Here is a 27,468-nt window from a genome sequence, read left to right on the forward strand (position 1 = left end):
TCCTTCTGCTCCACCTCAACCACCTCTTTTTGCAACCTCCAACATCCTCCTTATGTTCTCTCTCAAACTCCTCTCGTTCTCCTACTTGCCGTCACATCTGTCTGCCATCATACAACTATGCTGCTCAATTTCCGCCTCTGTTACTTCCATTGGGCCGTGGCCCTTTTATTATTATTATTATTATTATTATTTGAGTATTTGTTGAGCGCTAACCTTGCTTCGAGAAGCAACAGAACACTTAAAAATCATAGGTAGAAGAACACAGTGAAGGAAGCTGGAAGCTAAAAACTGGGGAGGGAGATGGTGGGCAATTTGGCAGCAATGGATCTACAAGCTACCGGGGAAGAAAACAGTGGGGAGCAGATCACCCAATCTTAGGTAGGGTGGGGAATAAAGGGTGTCTTGACCTAGGCATTAGAGAGGAACCATTCCTGAACTGAACTGCAAAAGTGAGGGTGTGGGTGTGATGTTGATGGGTAAGTGGTTCAAGAGTGTTGGAACATAGACAGAAAAGGCCTGTCCTCTGGCTCTTTCCTTCCGGCACCACTGGTGTTCGAGTCTACATATGTCTTTACTTTTGGTGGATTGTAGTTCTCTGGAGATGCTGCGTTTCTCAATGAAGTAGTTGGGAACTTCAGGGTGACAGCTTTGTAAATGATGCTGGAGGATTTGAAGATAATACAGGCTTGCAGCAGGAGCCAGAGCAGTTGGGTGAGATTCAGGTTTATGTGATCAAAATTGCAGTCATTTGATGAATTGTGCTGCAGTATGCAGGATACATCTGAGAGGTGCCAGGGTAGTCACTTTAAGGCCTTCCATAAGGGCATTGACACCATCCAGGTGGAGGAAGACCAAGAATTGGACAGCAGATTTGAAGTTGTTTTCTAGGATGAAGGGCTTCATTTTCCACAGTTGAGAAAAAGGATACACAGCCACTTGTGTCTTCATTGCTATTTGTTGTTTGAAGGAGAGCTGTCTGTTAATGTGGAGCACAAGGGACTTGGTGCATGTGGTCAGCTGGGGTGTGAAACCCTCAAGGTTAATAGCCGCCAGGTCTGGATATCAGGGTGGTCAGTGTTGTTGTTCAGCAGTAGGAATTCAGTCTTGGAGGGGTTGAGTTTCAGGTAAGCACTGTAATGGGCACTGTTCCTTCTGTGCTCCTTGGAACATTTTCCCCTTTCCCTTCTCTCCCTTCAATTCACTCCCTGCCTCATTCATCTCCCCAATCCAAGCCCCCCCCCCCACCTGATATGTCAGGACAAGCAGAAAGCCCAAATAACTACTGGAGGCACACAAAACACCACGTTCCATTCCCCGTGTGCTCCGGATCATGCACAGACCCTATGCTCTTCTGGTAAGGCCCCATTCTCCACCAGAGAGCCCTTTGCAGGCAAGCCTCCCCTAGACACCTTTCCATCTGTGCTCCATTGGAGCCTTCCCCACTTCCCCTTCTCTCCCTTCAATCCACCCCTGCCCATTCTCCTCCCCAACCCACGGCCACCCTCTTTATGATAGGCCAGGACAAATAGAAATCCCTCTTAGCTGTGAAACCCAGGGTACCCTTGCCTGAGCAGTCGGCAATGGTTTATAGTCATAAAGTCGAATATCATAATGTCGAAAGTCAAAATGTCTAACAAATAAAGTAAAAAAAAAAATGCTGAATTTCTTTTTTTGGTTGGTGTTTGTTCGAAATGTTTTTTGTAATTTTTTTGTAATTTTTTTTGTTTTACCCCTTTTTTTTTACCCCCAGAACCCAAAAAAAACAAATAAAAAATTCAACATTTTTTTGACATTATGTTTTAGACATTTTTGTAATTCGACATTATTTTTTCGACGTTATGACTGCACACCGTCGGCAACAGTCGCAAGGCTAAGGGCACACCTCCCTTAGATACATCCCCATGGCCTGCTTGCTGGAGGGCCATGGGCACCCTACATAGCTATCTACTGCAACTACCACGTAAGGTGGTTGGATCTGGGAGCACAGCCAGTGCTGTGCTTCTAAAACCCTGCTACTACTCTATTACTTTATTTATACCATTGTGTTGAATCTTGCTGTACTCTAAAGTTAAACTGATTAATCTAATGGAGTCATCACTGATACCGCTGCAGTGACCTCCTCCCATGTGGCATGGGGACGGCAGCCACTACCTGATACTGACACTGGGGGGCAGCTATATGGGTTTCACATGAGAGGAGACAACCTCTGGGGGGATGTAATGTCTTCATTGGCTGAGACATATATTCTCCATTTGCCCTTGATGACAATCCTTGCATATCCAATGCCTGCATGGCCTATTGCCATACCTCCACACCTCCCCCTTGGAAGAATAGAAAAGACTCTTCACCAAAGCATATGAACCAAACTCCCAACTTTGGTTTACCATGTGAAAGTAACAAGAGCACTTTATCAGTTCCATCTGTTCATCATCCAGAACTGCTTTATCATTCAGGCATGTTGAAAGTAATTATTCAACCTCTTTTCATCAACCATTAACAATGCACTTCGTGTACCAGAATCCCTTGAGTACCGGGATGAGGAAGAGGAGAAGAACAATGCAGAGAAGAAGAGGCTTGCATTCATTGCAAGCACTCTAGCTGTTGACCGAAAGTACCTATACCCAGGAAATGTAAAGACCGGCAGCCCAGTGTCAAAGGCTGCCGTTGAGAGAACGGTCCACCTCTCCGCGAGGCCCCAAAGAGGTGTGGCTGAGCCATGTGGCTCAGATTAGAGGAAGAAGGGAAACGTGAAAAGGGGACATGGTGCAGATACACTGGGAGATTGGAAGCAACTCCTGGGCATTTAGCGACTGCAAATAGCTGACCCTTACGTGCGAGAGTGCAAACCGATATTGGCATGCTGAATGGAAGCCACAGTAAATGAAAAAATACCAAGAAAGCTGTCACAAAGAGAAAGCAGGAAGACAACCTTCACCGAGTGACCACAAGTGATCCCATGAACACCAAGAAGAGTTGGTGAGTTGACCCAATGATAGTGGGGATCCCAGGGCATATTGGTGGGCACACCAAATGCAATTAATAATAAAGCAGACTGAAAAACAAGAGAAAACACAGAGACTATTTCTAAGAAGGGAAAGTAAATTGAAACCAAAGCCCTTACCAGTATGTGAACGGATGGAATGCAAATATATGGAAGCACAGAAACAAAAGAGTATGTCAAGAGGATATATCAACTAACAAAGTGAACACCCAGTTTTGGAAGTGGATGAATATTAGAAGCCCTGGCAGGAGAGTATACCTGGCCATCTTGAATGTATGAGCATAAGAAGTCCTGGCAGGAATGTAAACCAGGCAATTCCCAGGGAATGAATATAAGAAGTCCTGGCAGAAGGGTACACCAGGCAATTGGAAGTGCCTGAGGATAAGAGGTCCTGGCAGGAGAGTATATAAGGCAACCAAAAGGGTGAAAAAACAAGAATCCCTGACAGGGAAGTATACTGGGCAATTTTCAAATGTGTAGAAACAAAGTGTCTTAAGCAAGGATATTAGGACTGTGTTGGCCAGACAACTCTGAAGTGAAAAGAGCCATAGAATCTTGTGTGTGTAACAGTGCCATTGTGGACCCAACAAGACATAAGGAACTTTTGTATAAATACCTGTTTTTAGTAAAGAGAAGTCGGGGGGGGGGGGCAAGTCACTCTGTGGAACGAAGACTGTTTATTCTAGAAGAACTTCTTGAGTTGCAGGTACTTGTTCTTTCATGAGCACCTCTTTTCAGAGGCATCCAAACTCTTTATATTTTTATATTGAAGACCAACCCAGGGGAAGGGAGTCACCCTCTGGAACATGGACTCTATCCTTGAAGAACGTTTTGGGTTGGAACTACTTAGGGCCTTCTTGCAAGTATGGCAGAGTGGTAAAACATTTGGGGTAAAGGAATTACTGCCAATGTTTCCCCTCTGCCATACTACGAGTATGGCCCTGGAGTGTAGGATTTAACTCCAGCATCATGCAGGTACCCGGGGAACTAACCCGTGTTGCTCCGTGTCGTCTTGCTTCCAAGGCGAGCATGTAGCCCCTGAGCTATCCTCCCGAGGTGCTATCCTCCGGAGGTGCACTTTTCAGCTTAGCCACCGTGCTTTAACCCAGCTCTACTTCTGAGTATAGACACCAGATAGAAAAGGGTACGGCTGCCCTCTGAATCCTGACTCTGTTTTGAAAGCATTTTACACGCTGACGTTTGCCACTGTACTGTACTGAACTGTACTGCTCCTCTCCTGTATATCTCCCAAGTACCACACACCCCCTAAAGGGACAGCCACACTAGACAAAAAACACACATCCACTGCAACAAACATTTGCAAAGAACAAACAACCAAGATGCTGGGCAGTACGCCTCAGAACACAAAATTACAGAGCACACAATCAGAGAACACCCAGAAAACAGACAAACACAGATCCCAGGTTCTCCTGCTTCTGCAAGCATCAACAGAAGAGCACACCCTCAATCCTATCCCTCTTCCCTCACTAACCTACCCTGCCATCTCTCTTACAAAGCCAAGTGATCACCTGGAGACCATTTATATGGTAGCGGCGCATGGTATAAGTCAACATAACATCAAAAACTGAATAAATTGTGAGGCAGGCCTTGAGCCTGTGGATATCTTTGAAGGAGGATATCTTGATGGAAAGTTGTGTGTCATCTGTGTATTGGTGGATGTGGGTGTTGTGTGGAGTGAGAAGGGTTCAGAGTGGTTCCATGTAAATATTGAATATCACTGGGGAGAGGATGAACCCTTGCGGGACTCCTTAAGGTGAAGGGTAGAGTTGGTGATCTGTAGGAGGCCATTTGTACAAATCAGTATATCAAGGTCAGATTTGAACCAGTCAAGGATGATCCCCATGCGGCATTGTAGATTGTTGGTGAGTGTCTGGTGGTCTACTGTGTCAAAGGAGAACAAGCAGGCAAGGATGGCCACCATCAAGGATTTTAATGGCCTTGTCAATCACCTTGTTGGGAGACATTTCTGTGATGCATCTGGGCCTGAAGCCAGATTGGTAGGACTGAAGAAGGTTGTTGGCTTCTATTTGTTGGAGGAGTTGTGTGGCAACTGATTTCTCAAGAATCGTACCTTGGAAGGGAAGGTGGGTGATAGTTGCTGAGGTCATCAGGGTCCAGTGTGGGTTTCTTGAGAAGTGGGAAGATTTGTCTGCTCTTGAGGTTGGAGCGGAAAGTGCCTAGAGTTAGGGAGCTGTTGATTTTTACGTAAGGGAGTGCTTCAGTTAGAAGGATCCTGGGTACATGTGGTGCTGTTCAATGTAGGAGTGCTTCAATTTATGTATGATAAATTATGTGGCATGAAGATCGTTGCAGTGGGGATAAGAGCCTCAATAAACGTATTTTCAATAGAAAGACACAGCACTGTGCATTGACCCTTGCTCCTGGCCCTCACTGACAAGTCAGTCTTCCAGTTAGGGCCAGGTCAAAGGCCTTAAAACCTTATCCAATACTCTCTCATAACCATCATGAAGACCAACTTTAGAATGGGTCTATTTACTTGGGATTATTTAACTTGGGGGGGTTCAGCCAACATGGAGGCACACACATAGCTCAGTTACAAGGAACTGAGCTATGCGGCCTAGTCGTTTGGATGTGGTTGGTCTGGGACTACTTTACCTGAACTACTTTGGGTGTGGCAGGCCTGGGACTATTTTACGTGGACTACCTTACCTGAGACTATTTAAACCACACCCAAACAGCAGAACATGCTTTGCGTTATTCTGCTGTGGGCAGCGTAACGCTCACCGTGTCCAGTTCTTTGCTGCCATCTTACCTGAAACCAAGGACCTACATAGAGAGAAAGAACACTACGTGACTTACCTGGAACAGTATCCTGTCTTCAATCCATCGCTGACTTCAGTTCCACTCACCTGAAGGTACGACCTTCCTCATCCGGCACCGCATGCATCCTGGAATACCATAACCTGGAAAGAGGAGAAAGAAAGACAGCATTAGTAAGCGTTTAATCATGTTTCCTCCCGAATGAAGAAAGCCACACAATTCTTACCTGGATAGTCATCTCCTGGTCAGTATCATAGCTGGAACATTACGGCACCAGGCGAGGAACATCGCAACCTTCAAGGAGAGAAAAGACACAGGTTAGCAATATAAAAGGCGAAACAGCGCTGTGCATCGCACATTACTCACTAGACAGCATCGCACACACCACGCTTTCGCCTACCGTCCCATGCTCATCTTCAAACTGCATGACAACACCAAAATACCTTTCCATACCTAAGAGGAAAGAAGCAAGACATTATTATTTGAACTAAACGGAACATAAGAACTGCATATAAAGACTGTAAAGCAGCAAAACTACGAAGTCGCAGCAGGCCTGGATTCCCATAGGGGGGCTTGCACCAGTGAAGTAACTTGGTCGCTGCTCGCCCCACCATCTATGCACCCCTGCCACGAGGAGCAGGATGGAGAATCTACCTTTTACAATATTAAGGTGAGGAGAAGGCCCAAGGGGGAGTAAGGAGTTGAGGCCAAGGGAGGTGGAAAAACAAAGAAAATCTGGTATTGAATCCAGTTCTCCTATATTGCAGACCCATCTTTAACCAGAGGCATTACCAAGTGACCGGGAGAGGGTTTAAGAGTGCAAATCATCCAACCAGGGCTGGGTGGCGTCCCTGTGGATACCAGGTGAGCGTAACAGTCTAAGCCTCCTCCTCCCCAATCTCAGGGAAAAAGCCGGCCGGGTGAAAAAACCCTGAGTTGAGTTGATGGTGTTTCTCCTGTGTTTATCTTCTGTCATGGAAGATAAGGTAACAATCTGTCCAAAGTTAAGATGTTTAGTTTTGTAACAGGTTGCAATGTCCGGGATCTGATCTTCGACCGTGAAAGGTAAGTGCCTTGTTCAAAGTGATGATAGCTGGTTCTGCAAGATGTTGCGGTAACATGTAGCACAAGAAGCTGCGGCTGGCAACTTCATAAGCGGCAGCATGGCAAGACGTACGCCGCCAAAACAGAACAGAACAGAACTGAAAATGATCTGCCCCACTGAAAATGAGGCGATCGGACGGCAGACCCAAAGAACGGGAACTACGTCGGAAGAAGACAGGGGTGGAGGAAGAAGCACAAATAAGTTGCACAGGTGAGAGAGAGAACGACAAGCAAGAGCACTAGTAGTATAAACAGTAAGCCGAGGCTGAAAGAGAGTAAGCGAGAACCCAAAGATGAATAGAGGCCCTAGAAACAGAAGTATAGTAAGGTAGTAGATGGAAATAACAGGGAAAGGTAAAGGTCAGCAAAGTCAAAGTACAGAACGAAAGCTATGGGGGCAGGAACAGAAGTGCCTCCTGCGTGTGCTAAAAGATAGATATCCACGAGATTTTACCTGTGAATAGTAGCCTCCAGGGGTGACAGGAGTAAGTTATAGACAAAGAGGAATCAGTAAGCTGATGAAACGCAATAGAATTGTCCAAGAGTAAAAAAGGCGCACGCGTATGGAGTAAGAGAAAACTTCGATACAACGCATCGGTGAACTGGTGCGTGTGACGTAAATACGTTCCAGTGGCCATCTTGGAAAAAGCATGGACCAGTAATATGGAATGTCAGCCACCATGTTCAGTGTATATCCATCGATGCCATACTCTCCACGGCTGATGCATGACAGTATGCCCCCTTCGATGTCTGAGTCCTCCAGGCTTACCCGAATAGAATCTGTGGAACCTTTGTACCAGTTCAGGAGCATGCAGATGAGATTTAGGCTCATGTTCTCTCTGACCTTGGATATCCTTTCCAATGCACCAGGTATTGTAATGTTCCATGCCTATAGCGAAAGTCTACCAATCTGGCCACCTCATATTCTTCAGGTTAAGAGGGTGTGGTGACTCTTGTCTTCTTGATCGTTCTGTGAAATGGGTCTTCTACATGTGTCTTGAGCAGAGATGTATGAAAAACTGGATGTATCCTTCGGAATCGGTGAGGTAATCTGAGCTTGTAAGCCACTGGATATATCTTGGCCTCTACAGGGAAAGAACCTATATACCTTGGAGAAAATTTGCCCAAATGCACCCAACGGGGTAAGTATCTGGTTGACAACCAGACCAACGTTCCAGGACCCCATTGTGGATTAGACCTTCTCTTGGCATCAGCATACCTCTTATAGGTCTTCCGGCTCTCTTCCAATATGTGTTGAGCTGTCTGATGTGTCCTTTGAATTTCCGACATCAACTCATTGACTGCTGGAGCCATGGAATCAGACGAAGTTTCTCGAGGCAGAAAATGTGGATGGTATCCGTAGGTACACTTGAAGGGGCTCATCCCAATTGCAGTATGAAAAGCATTATTGTATGCAAACTCCGCCATTGGTATTAGCGATGCCCAGTCATATTGTTCATTGTTACAAAAACAATGGAGATATTGTTCTAAATTTGCATTTAGCCTCTCCATCTGGCCCTTGGACTGTGAGTGATATCCCGATGAGTGCGCCCTCTAGATATCCAGCTCCTTACAAAGGACCACCCAGAATTTAGAGGTAAATTGTACACCTCCGTCTGGAATAACTACTCGGGGTAGATCATGCAAACATACAATATCTCTAAGGAACACCGATGTGGTCTCTGCGGCTGAGGGCATTCCTATTAAGGATGAGAAATGTGCCAGCTTAGTGAAAGAGTCAATTGTCACTAAAATTGCCGTCTTCCCCTGAGAAGGAGGTAGATCTACCATGAAGTCCATGGAAAGGTCTTCCCATAAGCGTGAGGGTAATACCGGCTGTTGTAACAGACCAAGAGGCTTCTGCATAGAGACCTTACCATTGGTGCAGACCGCGCATGTCCGGACATACTTATTGACGTCAGATCGCATGGAAGGCCACCAAAAACTTTGGGATACGAGTTCATACGTTGCCTTCTGCTCTTTGTGACCCGCAAGAGGTAGATCATGGCAAAACCGCATGGCTTGTTCTAGCAATTCGGAAGTGGGTAGATAGAGTGCTGAATTGTGAAACCATAGGCCTCCTCTTTCCTGTAAGTGGACCGGAAGTAAATTCCTTTGCTTCCAAGTCTGGCACTCATTCTGTACTTGCTGGAAGAACTTATTGATCACAGCGATGAATCTTTGTTTGGGTAACATTCTTTCCTTTCATTGTATCTCCTTCTCTTCTTCCGACCAGTTCCTTGAAAGAGCATCTGCTAGGCTGTTCTGTGTTCCCGGAATGTAGGTAATTGTGAAGTCGAAATTAGAAAAATAGCATGCCCATCTGGCATGACAAGTATTCTGGCACTCCATCTGTTGGAGTACTCGTAGATTACGATGGTCTGTGCGGATGAGGAAAGAGTGTGTGGTTCCTTGCAATAGATGTCTCCACTCTTCGCATTCCATCCGCATGGCTAGTAGCTCTCTCTCCAAGACAGAGCAGTTCTGTTCACTTGTAGTAAAAGTTTGTGAATAATAGGCAATCGGGTGTTCTTGGCCGTCTTGGCCTTCTTGTAACAACACAGCCCCCAATGCTCTGCCTGAGGCATCCGTTTTCAAGACAAAAGGCTTGGGTTGATTTGGTTGAATCAACACCGGAGCCGTTGTGAATAGTTCTTTAAATCTTGAAAAAGCGGCCTTTGCTTCTGGATTCCATTTAAAGGAACTTCCTTTCTTAAGAAGAGAGGTAAGTGGTAAGATTATTTCAGAGAAATTAGGTATGAATTGGCTAAAAATTGCCAATCCAAGAAATCGTTGTACTTCTTTAACTGAGGAGAGTTCCGGCCACCTAGTGATAGCCTTTACCTTGTCGGGATCCATTCGTACTCATTTGGAGGATAGGATGAACCCAAGATAAAGTACCTCCGACTCTTCGAAGGTGCACTTCTTAGGTTTTGCATGCAGGTGGTTCTCCTTTAATCTACAAAGAACTTCCTTGACCTGGAGACGATGTTATATTAAGGTGGTGGAGAATATCAAAATGTCATCCAAGTATACTACCAACGACACGTTGAGCATGTCTGCAAAAACCCTATCCATGAATCTTTGGAACACCGCTGCAGCGTTCACCAACCCAAAGGGCATAACACAATATTCGAACAACCCCAGTGGTGTCCAAAAGGTGGTCTTCCATTCTTCACCCCGTCGTATCCTGAGTAAGTGGTAGCCACCTCTTAATCAATCTTTGTAAAGAATTGTGAGTCTCTGACCGCTTCTAAAATGTCTCTGATCAGGGGCATGGGATATCGATCCCAAACAGTAATACTATTCAGTCCCCTGTAGTCAATACAAGGGCAAAGCTCCTTGGTTCCTTTCTTGGATATAAAAAAACAAAGACACTCCTCCTGATGACTTTTATTCTCTTATCAGACCATTCTTGAGGTTAGAGTCCAGGTACTCCTTAAGAGCTGACCTTTCTAGCTGTGACAATGGATGCATCCGACCAAAAGGTAGAGGTGCTTCTTCCTTGAGTTCTATACTGCAATCTATTGGACGATGAGGTGGGTGGAGTTTTGGGATCACATCTTTGAATACTTCAGAGTGAGCTCTGTACTGTATAGGGATTGTAGAAATAGAAACACACTGTTTAACCACTCTGTAAGCTGATTGCTCTTCTGTCGGTTGTTCCATGAAACAATGATCTGCACAGCAGTCTGAGTTGAAACTTAATTTGTTAGAACCCCAGTCAATACTGGGGTTATGTCTTTGCAGCCAAGAAATACCAAGGATTATGGGTAAATGGGCTGCCCTGATTACATCAAAAATGAGGTCTTCTGTGTGAGTACCCTTTGAGATCCGGGTAGGTATGGTCTCCATGATTATTGGTCCTGAGGACAACGGACGACCATCGACTCCTTCAACCAGAATCGATCTCTTCTTCTGCTGGAGTGGAATGTCATTTTCATTAGCCCATGTGATGTCTATAAAGTTGCCTGCTGCTCTGCAGTCCAACATTGCAAGTACTGGAATAGTGATTCCTGATTTGACTAATAAAGAAACCTCAAAAACCATTAGTCTGTTATCTTCTGCTCCTTCAGTTCCTGTTCGGGTAGAGTTGCAAGGACTTGTGCTGTTTTCCCCGATGTCTCCCTTGCGTAGACACGGGGTTGGGCATTTCCCTGACGCCTTGAAGGGATCTCTGTGCAATCCTTTAGCTGATTTTTGGAGGATCCACAATACATACATAGATTCTGGTTGCGTTGTCTCTTTCTCTCCTTGGGGGTCAGAGGTCCTCTGGTCGCACCTATCTGCATAGGTTCTTCCATGGTGGATCGATCCTTCGGATTTGAAGGTGGATTGTAACCCATCGGGTATCCTCGACCTCCTCTCCTCTCGTGGCGCCGCTCCAACAGTCGGAACTCAATCCGGAGAGATAGAGTTACCAGCTATTGAAATGTCTCAGGTCTTGCCACTCGCGCTAGCTCGTCTTTTATTTCCTCGTGCAAACCTCTGCGAAAAATAGTTTGTTGAGCGGTGTCTGGCCATCCTGCTGTGGTAGCTAGTCTTTGCAATTGAGTGACGTACGTCTGGACATCCTGGCTTCCTTGCTTGACATTCAATAGGGCTTCAAACGTGGAATACTGAACCTCAGGTCTTGCGAAACGTGCCTTAAAACTGCAAACAAACTGATCGTAATCATTAATGGAAGGGTCGACTGCTGTTACTAGCAGTATTGCCCAGGCCAAAGCACTACCTGTCAGGTTAGATATCAGGAATCCCACTCAGGATCTTCCTGTCTCAAAGGTCTTTCGTCTGAAAGAAAAGTAGATCAAGCAAGCATCAAGGAATTCTTTCATGACCTTTGGATTTCCATCATATTTGCCCATAAGGAAGGGCATCGGAGACAAGTCGCCTCTCCCTTCATCTCTAGCAAGAGCATGCTGTCAGGGGGTTTGATTCTCCACCTGGAGATTCTGCATGTCTACTTGTAGACTCTGAATGGCATTGCACAATTCTTTTAACTGTTCTAGAGATGCCATTGTTCCTTTTTGGAGTTGTATACTGTCAGAGCTGTCAGAGATACTGTTCCCTTCCCATAACTCCTCCTCACCTGTTTCTTCCAATGAGTCTTCAATAATCTCTACCTCCTTCTTTCTTTGATTCTTCCTTGGCTCCTCCTCTGTTCTTTCTTTTTTATGATGTAAGTAGGGGTGTGACTCCCTGGTGGCCACCGTGACCGGAAGGTGACCTAGTCTCGACGGCCCCCGAGGAGCAAGCCCCCAATCTCAGGGAAAAAGACAGCCAGCTAAAAAAAACCTGAGTTGAGTTGATGGTGTCTCTCCTGTGTTTATGTTCTGTCGTGGAAGGTAAGTTAACAATCTGTCCAAAGTTAAGATGTTTGGTTTAGTAACAGGTTGCAATGTCTGGGATCTGATCTTCGGCCGTGAAAGGTAAGTGCCTTTTGTTCAAAGTGATGATAGCTGGTTCTGCAAGACGTTGCGGTAACCTGTAGGACCAGAAGCTGCGGCTGGCAACTTCAATAAGCAGCAGCACGGCAAGACGTACGCCGACAATTCGGAGCAGACCTGGAACTGATATGCTGCAGCGGGCAACTGCAAGGAGCAGCTGCACTGTGAGACGTACGCTGCCAAAACAGAACAGAACAGAACTGAAAATGATCTTCCCCGCTGAAACTGAGGTGATAGGACGGCAGACCCAAAGAACGGGAACTCCGTTGGAAGAAGAAAGGCGGGGAGGAATAAGAGCACAAACGAAACACAGGTGAGAGAGAGAACGACAAGCAGGAGCACTAGTAGTATAAACAGTAAGCCGAGGCTGAAAGAGAGTAAGCGAGAACCCAAAGATGAATAGAGGCCCTAAGAACGGAAGTATAGTATGGCAGTAGATGGAAATAACAGAGAAAGGTAAAGGTCAGCAAAGTCAGTCAAAGTACAGAACGAAAGTTATGGGGGCAGAGACAGAAGTGCCTCCTCTGTGTGCTAACTGATAGATACCCGCGAGATTTTACCTGTGAATAGTAGCCTCCAAGGGTCACAGGAGTAAGTTATAGACAAAGAGGAATCAGTAAGCTGATGAAATGCAATAGAATTGTCCAAGAGTACATAAAGGCGCACGCGTATGGAGTAAGAGATAACTTCAATACAACGCATTGGTCAACTGGTGCGTGTGACATAAATACGTTCCAGCGGCCATCTTGGAAAAAGCATTGACCGGTAATATGGAACGTCAGCCACCATGTTAGGTGTATCCCCATCGATGCCATACTCTCCACGGCTGATGCATGACATTTTTGTATAGTGTCCTCCTGGTATTGCTGGAGGCCTCAGTGCACTTGGTTGTGTAAGAGATAAAGGGGGTTGAAGATCAATTGAGAGGTGCAAGTCAGCAGTCCCCAGTTCCTGTGTGCCAATCTGCTTTCTATGGGTTTGGCATAGCAACATGAGAGTATGTTATCCATGTCGAATAGCCTGAGATCTGATATACTTCAATGCTGTGGGTCAGGTTAGCTGCTGATGTAGGAGTGTGGCGTGGGGCTGAAGATGATAGCTTAGTCATGGCTCAGTTAGTGTTAATGTGCAAATGGCTAAGCCAGTAGAAGTCATCTGTGGGAGGTACATGCATGGAATGTAAGGTGGTAGGACATCTTAGAGTTTATGCTGTTAGTCAGGGGAAGTTGGGAGTAGGCCTAAAAAGGCTAGACAAACCTGCTAACCTGACCTCTCACCACTGGCCTCTTGCATACAGGTGCCATTTCACTAGCTCACATTGCCACCACCAATCGCTCTCTTCATTTCTCACATTAGTACATTGGGCCTCATTACGAGTCAGCCGGTCCGGAAAGAACAGTGGTGGTAAATCCGCCACCACCGTTCTTTCCGGACCGGCTGATCTCGAGTTCTGCAGGCGGGAGGTGTCACTCCCGCCAGGTCTGACTTGGCGGGTTTAACAACACCCGCCTGCAGGCGGACATGGAAACACCAGCACCATTACAACATGTTGCTGGTGTTTCCACTTCCCCATTCCCATGAAGTCATATGGGACTCCATGGGAATGGGGACTTACAGAATTCCGCCTCTGGAATTCCCGGGTCAGCGGGGTCGTAATGCCCCAGTAATTCCAGGAATCACGGAGGCGGAATGGTAATACGAGTCCGGCGGTAACCTGCCAGTTTTTCTGGCTCATTTACCGCCGGACTCGTAATGAGGCCCATTATCTCCCATGTGCAACAAACACAAAAATCTGGAAGTTGGAAGATGAGGCATAAGGGGCAATTTGGAAAATCCTTTCAATTATAATCAGCTACAGCTAAGGACTGTGGGAGGAAACAAACTTTGGTTCAGAGAAAGGGCTACTTGAAATGTAGGGCTGCTATCACTCATGTTGACTTGCTTGGTATGCTGATTGGCAGGCTGAAAGACTCCTTAAAGCTCACTTTAGCATGCTCAGGTGATGTGCTCAGTAGCCTGCTGGCAATTCAGCTCATCAAGGGAAGGGGCCGTCTTAGGTAGGGAAAGATAGCATTTGTCAGACATAAAAGCTTATAGCATTAGCGGGCTGGTTATAGATAGTACCTGACTGTTTACTGATCCCCCACTTGCCTCGTTTGCAAAAGCTATTTTAGATTTTTGGGAAACAAGTGTATTATTACTTAGTTTTAGAAAGTACTTTTAATTTAGAATTACTCTGGAAGCTTTTAAACATTTTAATAATTGTTTTTTATTGGCTCCTTGATTATTTTGTTGTGGTGTTTCTGTGTAGCTCTATTCTCCACACTCTCATAATAGACTTGCTTTTAACCTTTGCGTTCCGTGCTAGGAACTTCAAGCCTCACCAGACTTGAAGTCCATTAGCACATTATATTTCTTGTCAGACTGCCTACCATGGCGTTTAAACTCACTGTTACTGCTGGTTGCTTCTCTCTGAGTGTGGCCGGATGAGACAGCGTTTGATCGTGTTGCAAGTTCCCTCCTATGACAAGTTGGAATGTAGTAATGGTGATTCAGTTTCTGCTGTGCAGGTCCTATAGCTATGGACATACTTTGGTATTCATGAGCAGTCTAACCCAAATACTGTCACGTCTAAAGGGACAAGTTGTAATCCTGTGAAAATTACATTACTGAATACTCGGTCCTTAGACAAGTATGCTATGGACATCAGGGACTATGTACTGGACCAAGAAATAGACATTATGGGCCTCATTACGAGGTTGGCGGTAAGGCAAAAACGATGCCGGTATGGTAATACCGGCATCGTTTACCGCTCCGTTGTATTCCGACCCGCAAACCCGGTATTAGCAGCACCCTAAATAACCGTGCCGCTAATAGCAGCATAGGCGCGTACACGCACCCCTTCAGGGAGCTAATACCGGCATGCCGGTAATAGGGGGAAATCCCAACCCATGCAGACATGCAAATACTGGCATCGCAAAGCCGGTAATCACAGGCTGCACGATACCGGGCATACAGGCATCGCGGACCACCCGCAAACAGCAATCAGGATACAAGGCAACTGCCACAGGTGCACACAATCCCCACAGGTGGAGTCAATAGAGTCTGGGCCAATATAAAATTAACACACCCACACACCACACCCCTTCCAACACCAAAATGCTACCACTAGCTGTTGCAATCATGGCGCTGGAGGACATGCCCATACTGCTACAACTACAGCAACAACAGCAACAAGAACAACTACAGCAGCAACAACAGGCAGCACAGAGGAGACGCAGGAGGAGAAGGAGGGTGAGACAGGCCCAGCAATTCCCACCAGGGCAGGCAGCAGTGCTTCGTAGGCAACCACCAATCCCTCGCACCAGAACCAGCCCCTTCAACCTAACCCCTGAGCATATCCACACCCTGTACCGGTTGGACCGTGACACCATCACCACCATAGTGGACATAATACAAAATGACATTGCCAGCCTCATTGAAATACGCACTGCCATCCCCCCGCTACTAAAGGTGGTGTCTGTGCTACACTTCCTGGACACAGGCACCTAACAACACACAGTGGGCCAGCTGCATGGCATTTCACAGCCACTATTTTCACGCATGTTGAACCCAGTGCTGGATGCCCTCTTGAAGCACGCAAGCAGCCACATATCCCTACCACGGACTGCCCAGGAGATAGCACACACCAAAGTACGCTTCCATGCACTGGCAGGAATGCCCAATTGTGTCAGTGCACTCAACTGCACCCATGTGGAATTGGTAGTCCCCCATGCCATAGAGTTGGTGTACCGCAATCGCAAGCGATACCACTCCATCAATGTGCAAATGGTATGTGACTCCAGCAAGATCATCACACATTGCTGTGCCCGATTTACTGGATCAACACATGATGCCATGGTACTGCATAACTCCACGCTACCCCATCACATGGAGCGACATGCTGGACCACGTGCCTGGCTGCTTGGTGAGTTGCACAACCGTCCCATGGCAGTGCTTCGGGGCACTGATGTGTGGGGATGCATAAGGGGGTGGAATACTGCACCTGGGTGGGAAAGGGGGGGGGATACGCCACCTGGGTGGCAATAGCCGGTGATTGGAGAATGCATGCAGAGCTAAACACTCCTGACCTGAACCATTCAAACGGAACATGACACATCACTGGGCCACATATCACAAATAATGCATATCGATGTCAACAAGTAAGAGGCACAACCAGGCCACCATGGTGATGGCAAGCAATGCATGAATGAACAGGATGGCAACTGTAGCAATGTGGTCAGTGTGACCATGCATAGTGGAGAATGAACAGCATGCATTGGGGGCTAAACATTGTTGCAATAGCACTGCACATCTGCCTCAGCATGCATGATTACACCCTGCATCATCTATTGAGCACCATCCAGACTACCACACCTCATGACAGTATAGATTGCATCTAGGTAACATCTTTGCATGCGTACAGGGACATCTGCATGCCCACACCAAATAGCTGCCGCCATGACTGTGCTCCCTGAAGGTGGCAGTTCAGAGTGACACACGGCTATTTGTTTCTGCTTGCAGGTGATGGAGGATATCCCTTGAGGCCATGGTTACTCACCCCTGTGCAGAACCTGCAGAACAGCCATGAGGAGGAGTACAATCGTGTGCACACCCGTACCTGTGTTGTGATTGAGCAGACCTTTGGCATGTTGAAGGCGCGGTTCCGCTGCCTCAGCAGGTCTGGTGGGGCACTCCTATACAGGCCTGAGAAGGTGGCAAAGACCACCATGGCCTGTGTCATGCTGCACAACATGTGCATCCGGAGGAATGTACCACTGCCACCTGACATTGACATGCATGGGCCGGGTGAGGATGAAGGTGATGGAGACCGAGGCGAAGGAGCCCCCCTGCCAGTATGTGATGCACGGGATGGCCATGCTGTACGCCAAGCACTAATCCACGAATACTTCTGAAACACAGGGACCAGGAAAGTCATGTGCCAGTGACACACTGGCTGCATGTGGACATGCACACTTGTTTTGTTTGAAGTTCGCCATTGTACACCATCACACATTAAATGCACATGCACAAAATGAAGTGTGTCCAGTCATTGATTTTCTTGCACACAACGGGTGTATTTTTCAGACACGTAATAATGTAAACATTCCCCTCACAACCCCCAGTGAACTCCCTCACCCACCCTACAAACCCCAAAAATACCCCAGTGAACTCCCTCACCCACCCTACAAACCCCAAAAATACCCCAGTGAACTCCCTCACCCACCCTACAAACCCCAAATGTCCCCAAATGTACACCAAAGATTGTTCCCTTGACCAACGTCCATTTGTCCAACGGCATTGTCTGGCCACTCTACTTCTTCGCCTTTTTGGGATCCGGGGTGGCATGTCCAAGTGCGATGCACTCCTTCGGGTCATCCGTATGGGGCTTGAGGGGGCTGAGGTCGAAGGGGTCGTAGCAGTGGATGTGTCAGTGGCCGGTCCCATGCCTGCTCCAAGGTGTGGGTGCTGCATTTGAGGCAGGATGGACATCAGGGCTTGCGTAACTGCCCCCAGACACTCCCTCATGGCAGTTGTGGATGCCTCAACGGCAGCAGTGTTAGCAGCGATTGCTGTAGTGATGGCCCTCATCGAGTCCTTCCCATCGGCAATATGTTGCCGCCGTCGGTCCAGCATTGACTCCTGTCGTGCTTCCACCCTCAACAGGCGAGCCTCAATGGAGTCGTTGGTAGCGGGAGTGCTGGTGGCCGGGGTGATGGTAGCAGGGGTGGTGGTAGCCAGGGTGGTGGATGGCGCTTGCATGGGGCCCACGTCCAGGGAACTGTCCTCCTCGAAGGGGCATATGTCGGACTCTCCGAGGTCGGAGTCGTGGATGCAGGGATCGTCGCTGCTGTCGGCCTCTGTATGGGGGGGTGGTAATGGGGCTTGGGGTGGGTGTGATGGACACGACTGTCACCCTCGGTGTCCACATCAGCATCTGCAACGTCCGCGGTGGTTGGCGGTGCGGGAACGGAAACACCTCCCACTGTTATGGGTGGCTGCTGCTGGACTCCATGTGTGTAGCCCACACTGGCTGCAGGTGTTTCCTGCTGGGTTTCTGCCCGGTCTGGCACACTGTCTGTTTGTCTGGGCAGTTTCTCGGGCTGGGGCGTGGGGGTGGCGGTGGCCTTTGTCCCTTGCCGTGATGTAGATGCCCTTACTCCCCTGTCCTGCCTGCCATCTTCCTCATCGGTGCCTGGGGGATAGAAGAGATGCAGGTCATCAGTGATGGTGTCACATGGCAGCGATATTCTATAGTGCTGTGATATGTTCATACATTCATGCATCCAATTATTACAGGGGTGTGGCATTTGGTGTTCTGAGCGAGCATGTGGGCAATCAATGCATGGCTGGTGGCATGGCATTGATATGGTGTCTGTGTGGTGAGTTACATGGGCACGGTCGAGTCATGTTGTCCGTGTGTTGGTATTGGGATTGGCACTCAGCATGCATTTGTGTGTGGCACGCATTCTTGACTGGATATGTTGATGTTCGGCCTGGGAGATGCATTGCCTTGCCTAGTCTCACTTCCACGTCACTTGTGCCACATCATGGTTTACCCTACAGGGATGTGCTGGGTCACTCACCTTCTTCTGGGGATGATGCAGCGCCCATCTCCATCTCTCCGAATCCCTCTATAGATTCGGGATCTATGAATGAACTGGCTGTCTCCTCCCATGGCATCAGCTTCGCTGGTGAGTGTCGCCATGGCGGCCCTCCTGTTGACTGCCAGGATGTTCCTCACACTGAGGCGGAGGTCGTCCCACCACTTGCGACAGTCGCGCACAGTCCGTGGGGTGGTTCCCACAGCCGACACCCTCTGGGCAACCTCCTGCCAGATTTGCTTCTTTTTCATTTGGGCAGCATGCTTCATGTCGTTAGACCTGATGATGTCTGCATGCTGGGCCAGGGTGTCTGCCAGCATATTAAGCTCAGCGTCAGGGAAACGCTGTTTCCGCTTCCGGGGGGTAATCTTCCTGGTTGCCTTGGACATCCTGAGTATTTGAGTATTTTCTGGCACAGCACAACACAACACAAATGGACTGGTGGTTGGGGAGGATGGCAATGGATTGTGTTTTTAAAGATGGCCGCCGGCCCATTTCCCGTTACTGCGCGATGACGTAATTTCCGGGTCCGTTTTTTGTGAACACAGTATAACCATGGTGGTATTACCGTGCCGGTATATAGGGGTTGGTATGAGGCGGTACCCCTATGGGTGGGTCCCGCGATGCCGGTATAGGGGGATTGAAGGGCCTTTAGCGGCATGGCGGTATTGCCATTACCGGCATGGGGGAACGCGCGTGCTCGCGCACTCGTAATCACCCGCTATTAGCGGGTTCATACGAGCACGGAACCGCTCATTCCGGCATGCCGGTAATGAACCCGCTTTTATCAGGCTACTCGTAATGAGGCCCAATGTGTTTAACAGAAACATGATTGTGTGACTCCAGTTGGCCTAATATACAGCTAGCGACACCCGAGGGATATGTGTTTTTTGGCAAAAACAGACAGTGCAGGAATGGTGAAGGAGTAGCCATTTTGAAAACTTAAAATGATTCCAAACACCAATCTCATGTACAGGATGTGAAATTATATTACTTAAAACTATACCTATCCTGAACAACTGCGTGAATATTGTGCTTTTATATCACCCCCAGAGTGTTATGCCATTGTTTTATGAGGAACTGGCTAGAATTGTGTCCCCATTACATAAACCCAATAATTCCACTCTTGTGGTAGGAGACTTTAACAGGTGACTTGGAAATATCTAGGACCCTGCAGCCTTTCATCTGGAACAGCTTCTTAGGAAAAATGATTTTATTATTTGTAGCAAGGAACCTACCCATGATATGGGTAATGTGCTGGACTGGGTCGCCAAAAAAGAATCTGGAGTCCAGTCCATTGCATGTTAATCCATCTATTTGGTCAGACCATTGTTATGTGACATTTAACCTGACCTTTCCATCCATTGTGATTCGACAAATAATGTTTTGAAAAAAGACAGTAGGATATATATTTTTTAAACTTTAATTTTTATTTGTATTTGTTAAGGGAACAAGAAATTTCAAGAAAGAGTAAAGATTTCAAACACTGCCCACACTATTAACAATAGTCTTGGCCCCCCAATCCTGCGCAACCTCCCCCACTTTTTCTACTCTCGAACCACCCGCTCCCTCCACCCCCCTCCTTTAACCCCCTTCACAATCAAACTCCAGTGATGATGTTTGCCCTTAACCAATGTCTCAGAGGTTTGATCCTCATTATGTTTGCTTTTTACTTTTGTCGGCTCCCTCCTGTGTCTCTTTCCACTCCTTATGGATTCAATAATCACATATTTGCTTATTCTACTCCCGGGGTCCTTAAGGCAGTCCCCATTTGAGCAGTAGGGCACACCACACTACTTGACACTCACCCATCCCATCATTCAGTGCCGCAGTCAGCCTCTCCATTATCATCATATTGTGTACTTTCCCCTCCCAGACTTCTTTCGATGGAAGAGTGTCACTATTCCAGCACTGGGCTAAGGCCAGTTGTCCTTCCCTCAGCATTGCTTCCCACAACTTGGGGCGCATGTGTTCTTCCCTTTCCTTTTGGTGTTCTTCCCTGTCCTTTTGTGGAAGCCCCAGGAGGATCTGCAATGGGTCTAAGTACAATTGTATTCATGTGACCCCTTCCATCCAACTCAACACCTCCTTCCAAAAAACTTGCACTTTGGGACACCACCACTATTTTCCATGTGGGCCAAAGACTCCCGTAAACCAGAGCCCCAGGGGCACACAGGAGAGGCCCCCAGGAACATCTTATATAGGATAAGGGGGTCCCTGTGCCAGCCCAGCAACATTTTAAAGTTGTGTTCCATCATAGAGGTAAATAGGCCACCGTGAACAGCGACTTTGTAAATTTGTGCCCAGTCCTCTTCTAAGATCTCCTCCCCAAACAGGTCCACCCAGTATTTATCGAGTAGGGTGGCCCCTTAGCCTTCCAGAGTGGACCTGATTAGGGACCAACAGCAGTCCCTCACCTTCAGGGGGTGTGCTACTAAGTCCTCCAAGTAGGTCCAGTATGTCCTCAAGTCCTCCTGCATATGTTTGAGCATCACTCTAAGTTGGGCCGCCTTGAAGCAGAGGCGGATATCAGGGAAACCAAACCCTCCCTCTTCCCTCGGCAGTGTCGCTGTTTTTACCCTGGGTGTCTTATTTTTCCAGATAAATCTACAAAGCTCTCCTGTTACTTCTAGGAAGAACTTCTCTGGGAGCTGTCTCGGGTTGGCTGTAAACAGATATAGCAACCTGGGGAGCACATGCCTCTTTATTGGGGACATCGTACCATACCAGGTGAATATTAGGGGGTCCCTCTCCTCAGGTCAGCCATCAGGTGTGCCCGGAAGGGGTCATAGTTGGCTGTGGCCATTTCCTTCTGGTCCATAGTCACCTGAATTTCCAGGTATTGTATGCTCTTTTGATCAACCCTCATTCCTTTGTATCTCTTTTTTGAGTCAAGGAGGGGGCTCCATTTCAGTACAGGCATTATGCATAATTTCCCTACATTGCTCTTGAGTCCCGAGAGGTGGCCATACTCTGATATCTGAGTCATTAGTGCCGCGAGGGAGTGTTATATGTCAGTGAGGTATGCCAGTATATCGTCTGCAAAGAGCGAGAGTTTGCATTCGATTCCCCTTCCCCCATGCCCTTGATTTGCTCATTAGTCTGAATCGCTATTGCCAGTGGTTCCATCGCCAGGGCGTATAGCAGTGGGGGAGAGGGGACACCCCTGTCTTGTACCTCTTGTTAATGCAAAAGTCTCTGTGAGGTGCCCATTGACCCAGACCCTGGGCTTATTGTAAAGTTCCTCCACCCATCTCAGGAAAGCATACTATTGATTGGGACATATGAAAATTGTTATACCAATGGTATCCACTATGCTATTATAAAGAAAAATCTAGTATAATTTAGATCAAATTTTTGATTATGGTGTATCCTAACAGCGGATATCACATTTATTTTGCGCCACTCTGAGTACTGAAAACATTCCTTGTTTTTTTGAAAAAAGGATTTTTTAATCATTTTTAAATAGGATCTTTTATTTTTTGTTTCTTAGCAGCCATCAAATGGCACATCAATTAGTGAAACAGATTCCAAAATATTTTTACTTTCCAAGAATTGCTTAAACTCAAAAATCACATAAAAGAAAAGAAAGTGTGACAATTTTAAACACAAGTGCAATAAAAAGCTTGAAAGCAAAAAGTAGAACAAAATTCAATGAAGTCAAAAAGTCATCAGGACATTTACATTCAAAATAGATTTGCATACAAAAAGAAACACAGAATGACCTTATTGAATAAAGCACCAAATCTTTTGAAATAAATGAATACATAAAAAGGTTAGTAAGAAATGAAGAGAAAAGGGGTACTGTGACCTAAATTAGTATTCCAGGTTATGCAGTTACCATGAATGCAGGTCTGCCATCATGGTCAGACCACGGATTGGAGCGACCTGGGAGTCAAGTACTTGTGCCTTTAAAATCGAATCTACCAAGACCAGGCCTATATGCGAAAAGGAGTCATGAACTACCGAGAAAAAGGTGTAATGCATGTCACCATCTTGCTGAGGTGTGAGGGAGTCACATATGCCCAAGACCACATTTATTTGCTTAAAGGGCTCAGAGTCTCCCATATTTGCCCTCATTGCCGGTCTCTCCCCCATTCTCTTGCAGTCCCTTATTGAGTCTAATAACATATTAAAATCTCCCCCAACCACCAGTTGCCCTTCCATACACAGAGCTCAGCGTGAGCCTAACCCCATGCACATGACCTTTGACAAACGCATACCTCCCGTTTGGGTCGGCTAGTACCGATTCCACTAGGAAGCCCAGACAGGACGATATCAGGACTGCAACCCCTTACCTTTTTTTTTCACATCAGAGGCCATGATCACTTCCCCCACCTCCCGGGAGTGCATTCGAGGCTCACGACCCTTCGGCCAATGTGTCTCTGGGAGGCACATCCAATCGAGTCATGCCCTCTTCAATTCCCGAAGCACTATGGATCGCTTACTCGTGAGTTCAGGCCCCGAACGTTGAGGGTGCAGATAATAATTTCACCTGACCTGGATCAGACATAGCCCCAATGCCAAGGAGTGTTGAGTTTCATTAATTTGCTCGTGACTGGTACTTTGTGCCGGTTTGGCCCCTTCAAACGCCATAGCCTGTCATCTGCGCTTTTCTCCTCTCTTTCCACCATTGGTGCTTCCCCTCACATCAGTTCTCCCATGACCCTCTGAATATCGTTCTCCATCACCAATTTGTAATTATAGCCATCGATTTCAAAGGATATAGAAAAGGGGAACCCCCATCTGTATCTCATTCCCTTCTCATTAAGCCATCTCTTGAGGGGTACATTGGCGCACCTCTTTTTCAGCGTTGGTAATTTTCACATTTCCCTGGGCCACTGGGCCCTGCCCCTTTGCTTTTTCCATGATTTTTTGTCTGTCCTGGTAGTTATGGAGGTGTACAAGCACAGATTGTGACCCTTTCCCGGACGCCCCTTCTCTGTGCACCCTGTTGATTTTAGGCTTATCTATGTTTTTATCTTTAAATATGACCTTCACCATCTCGTGGATGGTTCTCCATAGGTCTCTTCCTGATTCTCCCTCCTTCTCTGGGATTCTAAAAAATCTCAAGTTATTCCTCCTCTCCCGATTCTCAAAATCGTCCATCTTCCGGGCCACCTCTCCTTCCCTTCTCTCCAGCTTCGCCAATCTCATATCTATTTGCGTCTCCATTGTCTCAAGGAAGGTCTTGTTGCTCTCAACTGCTTGGAGTCAATCCTGACATTTATCCTATTCAATTTACCTCCTATGTCAGCCCGCATCCCCCTTATCTCCTCCAGGAGGGAGGCAATATCTCTCTTACTGGACATGGTGTCATCCAATGCCTCTGGCATAGTGGGGTCTGCAGTGTTTCTCTCCGACTCCAGCCTCTGGTATTCAAACACTCCCAACTTTGCCTTCCATTCCATGGATGGGTGGGGTCTTCTGTTCTTGTTTCTGTTTTCACCCCTATCAGTCTCCCTGGTCGGACTCCTGTGTTGAAAGAGGGTCTCTCCTCCGTGTCTCATGCCCCATGTGCTCCACTCCTTTGGGGTTGATTCTGAATGCCTTCATGTATCCTCTAGGTTCCCCCCTCTAGTATAGGTGTGGGTCATGGCCTCAGGCCTCTTCACCCCTGTGGTTCCTGCAGACTTGACCCCCGGGGCTGTCTGGGGCGGTCTGGAATCCCCTGGACAAGGTGGGGTCTTCACCTGGTTTGACAACCTTGTGCTGTGGTCCATCACTGCACTCTCTCTCCTCCTCCGGACCTTCTCCTAAGCAGGCACATGCCCCGGGACCAATTGCGGGTTCCCAGACCTATTTGCTGCTCTTTTGCGGTTGTTTAGTGGCTGGCCTCCAGGGGTTTTTCGATGGTGGTGGTGACGTTTGGTGGGCCCACTCTCCTCCTTCCCTTCCTGATAATGACACCTTCTCCATCGATATCCTAGTGCTCAGGTGGCCCCCACACCGAACCCTTTCTTCCCTGAGTTGCCACTGGCTCCTGTGTCTGCCTCTTCGTGCACCCTGCCCCTTCCAGGGGTATTTGATAGTCTTCCTCAAGATCCTTCCCCCTTACAGGATCGCAATTGCCATGGGGGAGAATGTCTCCCAGGCAGGCAGACACCCCAGGTTCCCACCTGGGGGCCCACACCTGGTTGTTGCCCCACACGGTCACCCTGAGAGCTGGGAGGGAGGAGCACACACCCCATTTCAGTTGGGGGGGGCAACTCCTTTGTCAGCAGTCCCCCTGTGATTTTGAATGGGTTCCTTGCCTGTGCCCTCTGCTTTCCAAAGTTTCTACCAGCCTGGCCCCCACTGGGCTCTCTGCGCTCACTGCTCATGCTCCTTCTCCATCCCCCAGTCTCTCCCCTCAAATCCTTGCTTCCTAGAGTGTTTCTGTGAGGGGCGGGTCAGGGGGATTGGATGCCCCACCAACAGTCCAGGTCTTTCTCCTGAGGTCCTCCTCACCTTTAAGTTCGGCCCTTCGTACTCGTTGAGGTCCAGGCCATCTGCTCAGAGCTCCTCGCCGTCGGGCATACTTTACTTTCCCACCGGCCACTCAAGTGCCGTTATCTGTGCTTTTCCTTGTTGGATTAGCTCTGTTTATGAACCGGAGCGTGTCTCGCAGCTTCGGGGACCACCTGGACCCTGGTGCACCATCCGGTAGAGGGGTCGGGGGTCTAGGCCGGGGGCTCAATCTGCTTTTCGGCCCAGATGGAATTGAGAAGTTTTATTAGGCTACATGCGTATGCTCGTCCCCATGTGGCCTCCAGTAGTAGACATTTTACTAAGATTCACCATGATGATTTAGAACACTGACTTAAGGGACTTATTGACTCTACCTCGGATAATGACTCGCCAGCTTTCTTGGTTTTAGAATATGAGAAGGTCTTCACCAACTATATGGATAAGGTGTCACCTATTAAATCTAAGTCCATTAGAGAAAAGGCTAACAATCCAAAGTGGTTCTCCCCAGCGATAAATTGCTAGGAAACAAGAAAAAAGGTCAGCTGAAAGAAAGTGGCAGAAAGATCAGACACAGATAAATAAGGAAATATGGAAGTCCCTGGAAAAGCTATATCGTGATGAAATCATATTGGCCAAAAAGAAATACTTTGATTCTCAGATTAACGTATCTGAAAATTAGTCTAGAAAACTTTTTGAGATCCTCAGAGGAACAGGAAAAACCCAAGGCAATGCTTCACCAGGTCACACCTACAGAGGCGGACTGCAAATCTGTAAAGAAAGCATTCACAGATACAATCACTGCAACCCATACCCAAATTAAAGCCAGTATGGTCCATGATGAGTATAAAAACTCTTCCCAGACAATAGAGGATATAAGTAAGGCGCATATTCCACCTTTCACCTTCGAAGCTATTACCAAGGAAGCTTTGGCCAAAGTTCTCAATAAAGTCAGACCCACTACATGTGTTGGTGAGGTTCTCCCTTCTAAAATCATTCTGGCTTATATTAAGCTTTTTCTCCCCTTTCTAGTCCATTTTATTAATGCATCGTTTAAGGAAAATCTAATACCAGACACATTGAAAAATGTATCAGTGACACTGCTTATAAAAAAGCAGGATTGGATCCCAGTGTACGTACGAATTACAGGCCCATTACAAATGTCCCTTTCTTTATAAAAATTGTGGATAAGATGGCTATGATTTAATTTCAAGAACTTTTGGAAAGGACTGAAGTCTATCATCCTAGGCAATCGGGGTTCAGGTCATTTCACAGCACAGAAAGTGCATTACTAGACCTACAAACTTAAATGCTGAAAATCAAGGCAGAGCTGCTGATACTATTAGATCTTTCAGCAGCCTTCAACCTTGTGGTCCACAATAGGCTCTTGGATAGACTCAGGGACACTAGCAATTGCTCTGATGATGCAGTCACATGGTTAAAAGCTTTCTTCAAAACAGAATGTCTAAGGTTGTTTGGGGAGAAGCTCATTCTAGAGCGTTTGGGATATGGAGTGCCGTAGGGTGCATGCCTATCACCAGTTCTTTTGAATGTATACAGTCACCCATTATGCAACCTCTTGACTAAACTGGGAGTGTGATTTTCTAACTACGCTGACAACACCCAGTTCGCCACTGATTTAAGTGGTGATTATGAATGTGATGCCGAGAGGATCTCACTGATCTACATATCCATACAAAATTGGATGACAAGAAACGGCATGTGCATGAATGCTGCAAAGACTGAACTTTTGATTTTTGGATCATCACAAGCATGTTTAAAATTAGACAGCAAATACTCTGGATTTCTTATTGACAATCATTGTATTAGCACAGTTGCTAAAGTGAAGACTTTAGGGGTAGTCCTTGAGGCATCTCTGAGCTCATATGCTCATGTGCAAAATGTCACCAGCAAAACCCAATATTACCTGGGATTGCTCCGATTGGTGAAACCTTATGTTTCTGATTCCAACTGTACTACGCTAGTGTGTGCTTTAATCATGCCTAGGATCAATTATTGTAGC

This window comes from Ambystoma mexicanum, chromosome 4p (assembly GCF_040938575.1).
Source record: "Ambystoma mexicanum isolate Mex_15411 chromosome 4p, UKY_AmexF1_1, whole genome shotgun sequence".
Taxonomy (NCBI): domain Eukaryota; kingdom Metazoa; phylum Chordata; class Amphibia; order Caudata; family Ambystomatidae; genus Ambystoma; species Ambystoma mexicanum.